The sequence below is a fragment of the Protopterus annectens genome, chromosome 2.part0 (assembly GCF_019279795.1).
Source record: "Protopterus annectens isolate FY-2018-M chromosome 2.part0, PAN1.0, whole genome shotgun sequence".
In the NCBI taxonomy this organism is placed as follows: Eukaryota; Metazoa; Chordata; order Ceratodontiformes; family Protopteridae; genus Protopterus; species Protopterus annectens.
In genome coordinates this window covers 10,752,842-10,763,828 of record NC_056728.1, presented here as the reverse complement: position 1 = coordinate 10,763,828, position 10,987 = coordinate 10,752,842, and the positions used below count along the sequence as shown (strand labels likewise).

The 10,987-nt window shown below is 38.9% G+C and overlaps 1 protein-coding gene across 1 annotated transcript in view; it reads left to right on the top strand.

The window, feature by feature from the left end:
- The first annotated feature begins 8,433 nt into the window (after positions 1–8,433).
- MEN1 (menin 1) overlaps positions 8,434–10,987 on the top strand; it is a 415,915-nt gene continuing 413,361 nt past the window's right edge. Inside the window, exon 1 of the mRNA XM_044060492.1 lies at positions 8,434–8,582. The gene's annotated coding sequence lies outside the window, so the exon portion shown is untranslated. The remainder of the gene's footprint in view (positions 8,583–10,987) is intronic.

The following is a 10,987-nucleotide window of genomic DNA, read 5'->3' as shown; positions in this document are numbered from 1 at the left end:
AGGAGTATCAGCACTAGATTAAACCCATGCTTGTCTATTTCCACTGGAAGAGATAGGCTTTTATTCTGTGAAAGACAAGTCCTATAAAAATGATGGAGTCTGATGGTTGAAAGCTATCTTGTGTAAAGTTATTGAGGTGGAATTTTGCAGGGATCACTTGCCAGATATCAGGACATAAGGGTAGGGTCACCTATGGCAATGGCAACTGATAAAATCCTAACACTTCTGATGCGGCCTTAGCAGTTAGGAGCTACACCAATCTACTCTGATGTTAGTCAAGGCTGCAAGGCAAATCAGCTACTGAAACCTTTGCATATCAACAGCACTTGTACCAGGAAGGGTTAAGTTTCCTAGTACAATTTATTTCTTCCAAAGGTTTTCGGAAATCCACTAAAATTTCACGAAGAAATTTCATAGCAAGATAAGCCATGTGGTACAACATAAGTGTAGATAATGTTTTTATTTTATTTATTTATTTATTTGCCTGTGGGTAGATGTTAGTGAATTAAACACATGAAAAACAATATGTGGTATTTATAATGGGGATACCATCTCCTTAACCTCAACACCCTATTGATTAATACCACAAATTATTTAATAAGTTAATAACATGTGAACTGCACAAGTGCCCACCCTAATACACTACTTTTCTTTTTTAATTTAATAACTCAGCAAGATATTTTTTGTTACAGGATGAGCAAACTGATGTTGACAGAGCAAGTATCTACTCGTTTTCTTCAAATCAATGTGTCTGTTAGTACACAGGATTAAGACTAAGTTTTTAGTATGCTACGTCCTGTAGCCAAAGGTACATGGTTTGATTCTATCCACCTCCATTTGATTACTGTGCGACTCTGAACAAGTTATGTACCCAGACAGTGCTCCCTGAAAAGGGACACTCTACTGAGTCTACCAAGTTATTAAATTAAAAAAATAATAAATAAAAATGATTTCAAGGATTCAAGAATTTAATAATGCTTTAGTTTTAATAGCATGTTAATCAGTTTATTCCTGTTTGAAATATGGCAGCAGGCTGAATCGCCTATAGTGACAGTGCCTGAGTTTAGTTCCCTACTGAACTGCCTTCTGTGGGGCGTACTTATACCTTCCCTACATCTGTGTGGGTTTTCACTGGGGTCTCTAGTTTCCTTCCAGTGACTTGCAGAAAAGTTGAACTGGTGATCCTCTAAATTGCCCAAAAATGGACACATAAAAATGTGAAGTGATGCTCTTCTAAATTGGTGCAGAGATGTGTGTGCATTGTAACTGACAGGCTTCCTGTCCAGATTAGCTCTGTTTATAGTCACTACTTGACAGGACACTAACTGTTATAAAGAGGCATCCTATAATGAAGTAAGGTGTGATGTGAAACTTGAAGTTGGGTAAATTGCAACATAAGTATAGGCTTTCTGAGTATTGTTTATCCCATACTAAATTGTACAACTGCTACTTATCAGATACACCTTCTGTAAACTTATGGCTACTGCCTTAGCCTATAGCTTAGATGATAGCTATAATGGCTAGCTTTTGGATCACTGTATTACATCATTAATCATAAATCAATAAATAAAATGAACAAGCATTTGTTGCCCTAAAGACTTATGGGGTAGTCTATATAACTTTACACAGGTGCACACACACATTTTATATATATATATATATATATATATATATATATATATATATACACACACACACACACACACACACTTAAGCACTGAAATAGTAGTTGCCAGTTATGAGCGATATACAACTGAACTACAAGAGCAGTGAATGCAAACATTAAAGCCATCACCTTGCATCATACCCATCAACCTCTAAGCACAAGAAATGTTATTTATTTTATTTTATTTTACATTTGTTGACTGGGATTGTCCGACTGAGCTGAAGAGCCCTTTTTCAGCGGAGGCCTGGGGAGAAAAGCTCCAACATATTATACAATTTTCATTATAAATTAGCATTAAACAGCAATGTTACAGGATTATTACAAATCATTAAGTAGCAATACAATGTTATACAGTGTCAATAATCAGGAGTATAGCATAACTATTCAAGATGTGTAAAAAGAAATATGCCATTAAGATGAGTACAGTTTTTGGGGTAAGTGGTTACAAAACCCCAGTTTTGTCATGATATAGTTGCATGAAGGCAAGACAATTACAATAGAATCTAGAAAAAGACAAAAATAATGGGAGAAGAAAGGCCCACAATCAATAAATTTTAAATATTGCTCTTACAAATTTAGAAAGCTGACAAAATAACAGTTTTGTGTTACTTTATATTTTCTGAAGGATATAAAGTCTTAAACTGAAATGTTATGTCTTTTAGTGACTTCAATCCTCAAGGATTTGACAGAAAAGCAGACATTTTAAAATGAATAGACCAAAAATATGAAGCAAAATCTGGACAGGTGATCAGTATGCATTTAATTCAGTAGCATTCAACATTATATCTATTTATTTATTTATTTACTTTTGTTTACCGGGTTAGTCCAACTGGATACATATCCATTTTCAGTGGAGGCCCGGGGAGAAAAGCTCCAGTTATACAACATAATAAAATATAGAAAAACATTACATAGCATTTGAACATTACATTTGAAGCACTTAACATTTCAAAAACAACTTATTACGATAAAGAAAGGAAAGCATCGTTAGACAGTGACATTATATAGAGTACAAGTTCTTGAGTTAACTGAAGTAGTAATAAGACAGAAGGAAAAGGTTAATAGGATTGATGATTACAGGAGAAGGGAGTGTAAAGACTAAAGGGAGGGACTAGTAATAATCAATGAAAGTAGTAAAGATATAAGGTATGGAGTAGAAATATGTTAGCATCAGGTATTTTGTAAAAGAAAAGAAAAGTAAAGATAGTTAGTCTGGGTTATTACAAGAGCATAACCAGTAATTAGAGAGAAAGAGTTTTAGTTTGGTTTTAAATAATGGGAGAGAGGAGAGGGTGGTCAGATCGTTTGGTAGTTGATTCCATATTTTACCCACTATGTTTGAAAATAGAGATTTGCCTGCTAAGTTATTTGAGAAGGAAATGTGTATCAATATTTTGTTGGCAGAGCGCAGATTCTTCAGGTTATTATAAGGTCTTATAAGGGTCGAGAGAATTGGGGTGTTACTAGGTTGGTAAAGGGCTTTGTGGGCAATTGTGAGTTGATTAAATTGTAATAGTAGTGGTAATTCAAGCCAGCCTAGCTGTTTTAGATTCTGACAGTGATGGGTCCTATAAGGAGAGTTGGTGGCAAATCTTGCAATATTATTGTATGATTTATTCAGATTGTTAAGATTATGTTTGGAAAGATTTGTGTATATGGGGGAAGCATATAACAGGGTAGGGATTAAGTGAGTTCTGGCTATTGTGGTTCTAGTTGTTGGTGTCAGGAAGGGTTTAATGCGGTAGAGGGAACCAAGTTTTTTATTAGTAGATTTAATTGTAGAATTTATATGATAATCAAACTTAAGTTGATTGTCAATAGTAATTCCTAGTAGTTTGGTAGTGGGGTCTGGAGAGATAACGGTACCATCTTCAGATGTAAGTGTGAAATGGAGAGGGGGTGATAGGTGAGATGGGTTGAAGAGCAGCAATTTAGTTTTTTTAGGGTTAAGGAGAAGACAGCGGTTAGAGAACCATTTTTCTATAGTAGAGAAGGCTTTTGTGTGTGAGAATGAAGATCAGTTTGAGATGAGGCAGAGCAAATGATAGTGGAGTCATCAGCATATTGGATACAGATAGACTGCGGAATGGAGAGATGAAGGTCATTTATGAAGATGGAAAACAATAGTGGCCCTAAAATAGAGCCTTGTGGGACACCTAGAGAGGTAGGAAGAAGGTCAGAAAGATGGTTTTGCCAGAGAACGGCTTGTTTTCGGTTGTCCAGATAGGATGTGAACCAGTTCATGGTAGGATATTCGAAGGAGAGGGACTTCAGTATGTAGAGGAGAAGTTGATGAATAACCATGTCAAAGGCTTTAGATAGATCCACGAAGAAAGCAGAGGATAAAATATTATTGTTACGATTATTGTTGATGCAGTTAGTAAAGGATAGTAAGGCTGTGGTGGTACTATGAAATGGCCGAAATCCATGCTGACAGTTAGCCAGGAGCTGATGTTGAAGTAGATGGGTAATAAGTTGTTTATGGATACATTTCTCCATAATTTTGGCTAGTGGGGAGAGTAGAGCAATGGGACGGAAGTTAGAGAATTCAGTAGAGTCTCCACCTTTGTGGAGAGGAATAATGTAGGAGATTTTCCAAACTGATGGGATTAGGCCTTCTGTTAAGGATCTATTGATTAATATAGAGACTGGATAGGCAATGGCTTTGGCTCCTATTTTGAGGTATTCGGCTGGTAGTTGGTCAGCTGAGGGAGTGTTAGGTTTTAGTTTTTGAAGTAGAGAGGAGATATAAGAGGTAGGTCTTGGTTCTAGGTGAAAAGGAGGAGGAGGAGTGAAGTTAGGTTTGGGCAGGTTAGATTTATCTGGATTTTGCTGATTAGCTAAATTAAGTATAGTGGTAGTAAAGAAAGAGTTGAAGGCATTGGCTGTTTGAATTGGACAGTCTGGGTTAGAGCCTAATGGGTTGGGTGATTCAACTCTGCCTGGGGATAGAAGTGAGTTAATAGTAGACCAGAATTTTTGTGGTTGTTCGAATGATGTTTGCTGAAGTTGTATATAAAAGTTCTTTTTGTCTTGTAGGATAGCTTTTTTTTGTAATCTTTCTTTGTTGTCTAAAGTTTTGGTGATCAGCTGAGTTCTTTATGGACTGCCATTTAGTCCAAGATTTGTTTCTATTGTGGATAAGTTTCCTAGTCTGATTTGAGAGCCAAGGGGCTGGTTTATTTCTCATTCTTATGGAACGGGTTGGGGCATGTTGATCTAGGATTGCTAGGAAGGTGCTATTAAAGTAATTAACAGCTTCATATATAGGGAGAGACTTTAGGGGAGACCAGTTACAATGGTAGAGTTCAGTTAGAAAGAGTTCTTGGTTAAAGTGTTTTTTGCTACGGATGGTCCTAACCATATAGGGAATGTTAAAGCATGTTTTATTTCTGATAATATATATGAGAGAGTGGTCACTAAGGTCATCTGGAAGGGTTCCTATTGAATATTTTTGTTGTGGACAATTTGTAAGAATCCAGTCTAAGATGTTTTCTTTTTGTGATTATATTTGTTTATTCTAGTAGGAGTGTTTATAGCCTGTGAGAAGCCATGGAGGTTAATATGAGAGGAAGGATTAGTGCTGTTACATAAAGTCCAATCGATATTAAAGTCTCCTAGTAGAATTGTTTCTTGTGGGAGATCAGTCGAAAGCCAGTTCAGGAGGCCTTCTAATATAGTCAGATTTTTTTCCTGGGGGAAGGTAGGAGTAGATTATATAAACTGATTTATGGGAATTAAGTATTAGTTTGATAATAATTATTTCAATGATGCCATCACAGGGTAGATTATAGTTTATTTTGTTGATTTTTAGTCCTGATTTATATATAATTGCAACTCTTCCACCTTTTTTATTTAAACAATCTTGTCTAATGATGCTGTAGCCTGGGGGGATAATTTCGGTGTCTTTTATTGAAGGTTTAAGCCATGTTTCGGTTAAACAGAGAATATCAAATTGTTGGACATCCACGAGTGCATGAATATGTGGTATTTTGTTACATATGCTACGTATGTTGAGATGCGCTATTGAGAGTGATTTGGAGGGATTTGTTGTTGGTAGTGGGACCTTAAGGTTAAGAATGTAGTTGATGGGGGTTGGTGTAGGGCTTGGGCCAGGGTTGGGGTGGATGTCTCCATCTTTTAATGAGTGGAGAAATTTGAATTTGTAGTCTTGTGAGGGTTTGAGATATTGGTATAGTGACTTTTTATTACATAAAAAGGAGTATTTAATATGACTGAGTCGATGATATTTAGCTTGAAAGAAACTAGGTATAACAGTGGCATTTGGGAAGGTTATAGATAGAGCAAGAAAAGGTATTAGTGTGTGTTTGGAAGGGATGGTAACAAGTGATAGGAGGGGTTGTTCATAAGAAGTAAAGAAGTAAGCTGTGTTGAGAGTGATCAGGAGTAAGAGGGCAAGAAAACATAGGTGTTTGTGAGGCATGGTAGGGAAAAGTGTATTATATGTGTTAGGAGAAGTATAGGTATTAGCTAAGATAGAGAAGGTAGGAGAGAAATGGAATATAAGGGAGGGTAATGTATATATATGGGGTGTGGCTAGGAGTGAGTCACTGAGTGGATGATTGGTAGAGGGGTGTGGCTAAGAGGGTATAAGTTTAGATGTACTGGGGCGGGTGGGAATTGGGGGCAGGGTAGGGCAGCGGAGTGAGCCCGCAGGGCGAACGGAGCGGGATACACAAAGTGTACCATAGAGGATGGAAAAACTATCAGTGAATGCTGACTGTCACAAGGTAAGTGGAGGTAGCCTAAGAGTAGTGGATAAGGATGGACTTAGAAAAGGAAGAAAGGGATGGAAATTAGAAGGGAAAAGTAGGGGCAAGTAAGTAGAAGTAGACACTAGTGAATTAAATACTGGTGGGGAAAGCGTGACCTCTAGTGGACAATAGCAGAGTTGCACTAAGGTTCACTAGGGCTCCAGGAGAGTAAGCTAGACTAATGGGAGAATGAGCACAAGCTAAGTAAAGGTCTAGGTAAGGGAGGGAAGGAGATAAAGGAGTAAGGGGGTTTGCTGCTGGCAAGCTTGACTGGGAGCAAACAGAAAAACTTAGCAGGGCTACCTGCTTATATAATTACAAGACCATGTAATAATTAAACATACTTTCTTTGTATCTTGAGATAGAGGCTTGCAGAAGATGGCAGGGTTTTAAAAAGTTCCCAGAGTAATTGGCAGAGAGTGCAAGTTCCCTGCTGAAAGGGCTAGGCAGAGTCTTATATACAATACACATTCTCCACCACTTCCTACTGCGGTTGTATTTCATTTTAGACCACACCTTCCCCAGCTTTGCAGGTAGTCGGGGGGGGGGGGTCAATTAAGTGACAGCAGTATATGCCGTCAACCACTTTGCTTTTGTGCCTTTTCACTACAAAAAGGAATGATGTCAAAATACAAGACATTTGGTTATACAAAGTGCACAGTACACGTCGCACTGCTGCTAGTGTAAGGCGTTGTGGCTTTCGGGTAGAAGTGGCATTTTAAAATATAATTAAAAGTAGTTTGCAGGCCAAATCCTCGAGTTGTTAGGTAGAAGGTACTGTTATAACAACATCCCAGTTTGCTTAGCAACATTGCACCACACAGTATCATTTGCTTCACAAAAAAGTAGATACAATGCTTGTGCGGCGTGTCCTCTTTCTTAATAAACACTGTTACCACTCATATGGGTCATAGGTGAATACTAGGCTATCTGACCGAGGGCATCTGTAAGCCTACCCAGAATGTGTTGGCTTTCGCCCCCCTCCCCCTCCCTACCATTTCATGTTGTTCCTCTTGGTGGGCGGAAACATTCCTAGACTGTGTCTGACAGATTGGATGGATGGTACAACATAACATGATCCGCTCTCCAAATCGGTGCGGTCTAAAATGAAACATCGCCCCTAACGTACCCCAAACACGAACAAAATAAAAGGCTATTGCATACCTATTAATACACTAAATTTGGACAAAGCCTAAAATAATTGGGGTACAAAGGTCCGAAAATATAGACAAATTCTAAACATCGTTTTTACAAACTTAGGAAGTTAGTAGAATAACAGGACTTGTGCTAGCATGCATTTTCTGAAGGATATGCCATCTGAAACTCGTTAGTTAGTTACTTCAATCCTAAGTGATATGCAAAAAAACTACACATTTTACTATGATCATACCAAAGTTACGAGGCAAAAAAATTGGACAGTCTGTGAAAATATGAATAGCTGAGAGCTATATTTGAACTAATCGTAAAATCAATGAGCACATATAGGCTACGGTGGTGCAGAAGTTAGCGATGTCGCCAGACAGCAAAAATTTTCTCCCGTTTGATTCGCGGCTGTCCTCCCTGTGGTCTATTGAGGTTTACAGACAGGTGCGTGCGTGAATGGGTGTGCATTCTTTGAAAGTTGGGCGTCGGGCTGGCAACTCAGCACCGTAAAAATCCACTACCAATCATAAGCGGACCGGAGTTCCGCTGTGGCGACCCCTAACCGGGAAAAAGCAGTATAATCAATTAGCACAACTATGCAAAAAGTCACTTAGAATTTAAGCGCTACTTTATTTATTATAAAATATATATTGATGCCTATAAAGCAAACTACAAATAAAAGCGCATAAGGGGATCTTCGCTGTGTGAGCTACAAATAAAATAACATTTCACATCAACAATCGTCCGTCTCTAAAACATCTCCGGAAAACTACAAACCAGTGCGCAGACAACGTACTTTCAAAGTTTTCACGTACCCAAAGGAAGACAATCTTCTGGACGTTACGTCACTACGTTTGTAGGTCGCTGGCCAAAGTTGTATTATCCACTGCGCCAAATTCAAAACCAGTTATCGCGAGGGTTTTGAAGAAAGATTTTGTAAAGCACAAGATGGCGCTGGTGAGTCGGAGGTTCAATGTATCGGATTACAGTTGTATTAGGTGTGTATGATGTTTGCATTATTTTTAAGTATGAATTCCGGTTAAACTGCAGAAAACAAAGCTTGAAGAGTAAATGTTATGGTTGTTAAGTAATAATTAGTTTCTGTATTAACAGTGACTATGGCTTTCTAGATATGCTTGACTTTTTCTGGGCACTGTTTATTAGTAGCTTCTTCTCATTGTGGAGTAAATTGTTCTTTATATTGGCATTTACATTACATTTATGAGTACGCCTTTTTTCCCTTGAAATTGCGAATTTAAGAGGTCAAATGTTTATGCAACAAACAGTAAGAAAGGGAAAGTAATTACTTAATGGCTTTTTTTTATTTTTTGTGTTATTATTTTATGGGCTTTCCTGGTCTCAGAAGTAACCCCATATGGCAAAACTGATTCTCTTAAAAATTGTGACTACATATATGTGAAATTTTAAGAAAATCTAATGCAATTTGTCAAACCTTATAAATCTGAGTACAAAAAGATACATTTAAACCAACTTGTTTTAGGGTTGGGGATATTCGCTACAAAAAGGTTGTAGCTTCCACTACCCAAAAGGTACGTACAGTAAATCCTGTTTTGTTTGGGATTTGGGTATGCGCGTTATAGTTAGGAGATGAACTTTGTATTTATGTTGTTGAGGTGAGTCAGTGTGGTGATGTCATTTAGGAGATAATGTGACAGCTGGCCAAGTTCAGTTTGAGATTTTTGCAAAACCGTTCACTCAAAGCCTTTTTTTCAACAAGCATGACTGCCCGCCCCCGCCCCTGTGTTTTGTGACTAAGTTAGTGCGTGTCTGTATGGTGGAGGTACAGGGACCCCGTTTTAAAACAGAAAACATTCGCTGAAAGTGGTTTAAAACAGAACCATTTTCCGGAAATAACATTGATATTGATTCGTGAGGTGACATGAATTCATTTAAGATTAGGAAGTAGTCTTAGAATGTGAGACCAGTATTTATTGATCATGATAGCCTAGTATGAACAATGATTAGTGTATCTGCCCAAGGGCATTTATAAGCCTAGCCCATAGTTATGTGGCTTTCGCCACCCCTTTAGTTTGAATAAAAACTATGCCTATCATTTTGCTGTGCCTCTGTCAAGCAGTGACACTGAAGTAATCCCTGGGGTATATCTGCGATCTCCCATCCATTGGTCAAGATTCCTCTTGAACAAGGCCAGCGAGGTGCTCTGCCTCACATGTATCGGGATTTTGTTCCACAGCATAGGGAGTCTCTGGGTGATGAATCTGTCCCTCCAGCACGTTCTATTTATAACCGTGTCAAGGTTTAAGTCTCCCCCTTGTGGTTCTGAGGGATCTAGATTTTTTGAGGTGAAGCATATTCATCAAATCTGGGTTTGACATGGCCTTATATGTCAGGCACAGGTCACCTCTGAGCAAGCGGTATGAGACTGAATAGAGCTGGAGTTCTTTCAGTCGGGCAGCATAAGACATATTTTTGAGACCCTTTATCCTTTTGGTGAGGAACTTTTGGGGCCTTTCAAGCTGCAGCAGGTGTCTGGTCAGATACATTCCGAACAGGGCATTGTACTTAATCATAGGTCTAATGAGTGATGAGTACAGGGGGACGATGACCTCCCTTGATCTAGATGTGAATTCCTTCATGATCAGGTGGGCGATATAGAAGGTCTTCCTAACTACTTTAGCAACATGTGTCAAACGAAAGGCTACTGTCAACCTGGGTCCCCAGATCCCTGATGACTTTTTCTGTGCTCAGTGGATTGCCACCTATATGGTAGCTAGGGGTAACCTTGTTTTTCCCGAAGGGTATGACTATGCATTTTTTGGCGTTTAACTTCAGGCCATGGCTGTGGCACCAGTTATCCGTTTCTGTGAGGCCCTTCTGGAGGATATCTGTGTCAGATGTGTTTTCGACTCAGTTGCAGTCATTGCAAACTTTGTCAGCCATAACCTCCTGTGTTTGCTTGTACTTCAGAAAAGTAGATGCCGAACGCGAGGACCCCAAGAGTGGACCCAGGACTGTGGGACACCACTTGTGACAGGCTTTGAGTCTGACATGGCTCCAGCAACTCTGACCCTGTGGGTTCTGTCACTTAGCCAGTTTGCAACCCATCTTGTGATGTATGGCTGTTTACATTCAAGCTGATGAGTTTTTCTGGCGATACCTGAGTGGGATGATACCTGAGTGGGGTATTGTGTCGAAGGCCTTTGCCAGGTCGAGGTAGACTGTATGGACTGCCTTTCCTCATCAATGGCCTTGGTGACTGTCTCAAAAGTCAACCAAGTTTAAGAGGCAGGATCTGCCTTTGACAAAGCCAAACTGCTTGGATCCAAAGTCTGCAAGTTCCCTATGTCTTTATTTATGAGTTCCATTATGATCCTGTCCATGGCTTTGCAGATAAGGCTTGTCAAGCTAATGGGGCGGTAAT